The sequence below is a fragment of the Meles meles genome, chromosome 4, assembly GCF_922984935.1.
Source record: "Meles meles chromosome 4, mMelMel3.1 paternal haplotype, whole genome shotgun sequence".
NCBI lineage: Eukaryota > Metazoa > Chordata > Mammalia > Carnivora > Mustelidae > Meles > Meles meles.
Window position 1 is genome coordinate 80,223,467 of NC_060069.1, and position 2,873 is coordinate 80,226,339.

The window sequence follows — 2,873 nt, forward strand, 5'->3', positions numbered from 1 at the left end:
TGAAGCTGGCTCAGTGCTTTGAGACGACCTCCAATGCTGACATCCTGGAGAAGATACAGACTTCAGCCGAAAGATGCCTGAAAGTTCTCCCCCCTCTCCTTAGGGAGGCCTTGATAGTTACCCAGTGTAGCCTTCCTGGTTTCCAATCAGTGCACTTTTCTTCCAACAGAGGATGTGACAACCAGAGAAGGTAGTTCTGGCACCGAGAGACAAAACCAATACATGCAGAGAACCTGACTTGATCAGCAATGCTTTTGAGGAATGGTCTGAATCACGAAGGGAAAATGTGAAAATGAGCAAAAGAAATCTCATTTAAAATAGGGTCAGCTCGAGTGTCGGAGCCGCTGCCGCCAAATCCGGATCCAGTCTCGCGCGCCGCTGACGCCCGCCCTCCCAACGTGCACTCCCGATTCCTTTTGGTTCTAAGTCCAAAATGGCAACTCTCAAAGATCAGCTGATTCAGAATCTTCTTAAGGAAGAACATGTCCCCCAAAATAAGATTACAGTTGTTGGGGTTGGTGCTGTTGGCATGGCTTGTGCCATCAGTATCTTAATGAAGGACTTGGCAGATGAACTTGCTCTTGTTGATGTCATGGAAGACAAACTGAAGGGAGAGATGATGATCTCCAGCATGGAAGCCTTTTCCTTAGAACACCAAAAATTGTCTCTAGCAAAGACTATAATGTGACTGCAAACTCCAAGCTGGTTATTATCACAGCTGGGGCACGTCAGCAAGAGGGAGAAAGCCGTCTTAATTTGGTCCAGCATAACGTGAACATCTTTAAGTTCATCATTCCCAGTGTCATCAAATACAGCCCAAACTGCAAGTTGCTTGTTGTTTCCAATCCAGTGGATATCTTGACCTATGTGGCTTGGAAGATAAGTGGCTTTCCCAAAAACCGTGTCATTGGAAGTGATTGCAGTCTGGATTCAGCCAGGTTCCGGTACCTGATGGGAGAAAGCCTGGGAGTTCACCCATTAAGGTGTCACGGGTGGATCCTCGGGGAGCATGGAGACTCCAGTGTGCCTGTATGGAGAGGAGTAAACATTGCTGGTGTCTCTCTGAAGAACCTGCACCCTGACTTAGGCACTGATGCAGATAAGGAACAGTGGAAAGAAGTTCACAAACAGGTGGTTGACAGTGCCTATGAGGTAATCAAACTGAAAGGTACACTTCCTGGGCCATTGGACTATCTGTGGCAGATTTGGCAGAAAGTATAATGAAGAATCTTAGGCGGGTGCATCCAATTTCCACCATGATTAAGGTCTCTATGGAATAAAAGATGATGTCTTCCTTAGTGTTCCTTGCGTCTTGGGACAGAATGGAATTTCAGTCAGAAGGTGACTCTGACTTCTGAGGAGGAGGCCCTTTTGAAGAAGAGTGCAGATACACTCTGGGGAATCCAAAAGGAGCTGTAGTTTTAAAGTTTTCTAATGTATAACTTCACTGTCTAGACTACGACAGGGTTTTAGTTGGAGGTTGTGTACATTGTCCTTATTATCTGATCTGTTACTCAAATAATATCAAAATGGCCTAAGGAAAAAACATCAGTTTCCTAAAGTTCTAAATAGGAATGGTTCAGCAAACCCTGCAGCTATACCCTAATGCTGGATGATACCTGCCTTTGTAGTCCTAAATGGGTTCATCTCAGAGGCACCACTGCCAATATTGCGTATGCTGCAGGTGCTCTTCCAACCAGATGCGTATTTCCTGTGTGTTCTATTACTTCTGGTTCCTTCACCCAACACCCAACAAGCCTAGTCCATCTTTTCCAGTCAGTCACATCCTGGGCTCCAAAATATAAATTCATTATTGCATGTATTGTGCATAACTGTTCCAAAGGATCTTACTTCGTGTACCATGTATGTCAGAATATAGTGTACATTGCCGTATAATGTAAAAAGACCATGCAACCAACTAAGTATCATACCAACTAAAATACCAAATAAAATTTGAACAGTGACTTTTTAAAAAAATTTAAAAATAAATAAATAAATAAATAAAATAGGGTCAGGAATTCCTGAAAGAAGACTTCTCATGCACATATCTCTTATTGCAGCCTATATCACCAACAGGAAGTAAGAAGATAATTCTCTCTTGACAAAGGACGACACTTCACAGAAGAATTTATCTTCTGTTTTTAAGAAAAAGAAAGAAGATCTCTCCTTGCCCCAGGAACAATGTACTAACTGCAGACTTGCAGCCAATAAGAAACCACCATAATCTCAAACTCTTAAGGTTGTCCCATGAACATTCTTTCAAGACAACTCTCCCCCATTTTCTCCTAAAACCCAATAAAGGCCGACCTTCATTCTATCTCTTTGGTCTTTCTTGTGGTTTGTCATAATTTGCTTTTCCTGAATAGCAATTCCTCTGCTATTCCCAAATAAATTCATTTTGCCAGTAAAATAATTCACTATGTTATTTTAAGTTTAACATCCATAAGAGCCATTCCTCTGACCTCGCCTCTCAATACCAATGCTCTTGTCCAGATGTCTGGTTACCATGAATTATGCTAAGCACACACACACTGCCTGAAATAGCCCAGGCAGTCCAAAGGGATGGAGCCAGAGCCAGGCTCCAATAACTGCCTGGGCTCCAGTGTGGAGGGGGACAGCCCTAAAAATCACCCTGAAGCAGAAACTGCAAACTGGCCACCATCAGTTCTTTGGACATTTTTCCTGAAGGGGTCCTGGGTTTCTCCAGCAACCAAGACTCCTAGGTGTCTCCTATTAGATGATAGATGTCCCAGACAGCTTGCATGGCCCCACCATGAGGTCAAGGGACTAGGATCCTCCAACACATTCCTTCAGAGGGAATGTGTACATTTCTGTTTGTTAAATTTAGAACAAGGCAGATGTCTTATGTCCCT

At 43.3% G+C, this 2,873-nt stretch overlaps 1 pseudogene; it reads left to right on the forward strand.

Moving 5' to 3' along the window:
- Positions 1-373: 373 nt before the first annotated feature.
- On the forward strand, positions 374-1,765 carry LOC123940133 (annotated as a pseudogene).
- The last annotated feature ends 1,108 nt before the right edge of the window (positions 1,766-2,873 follow it).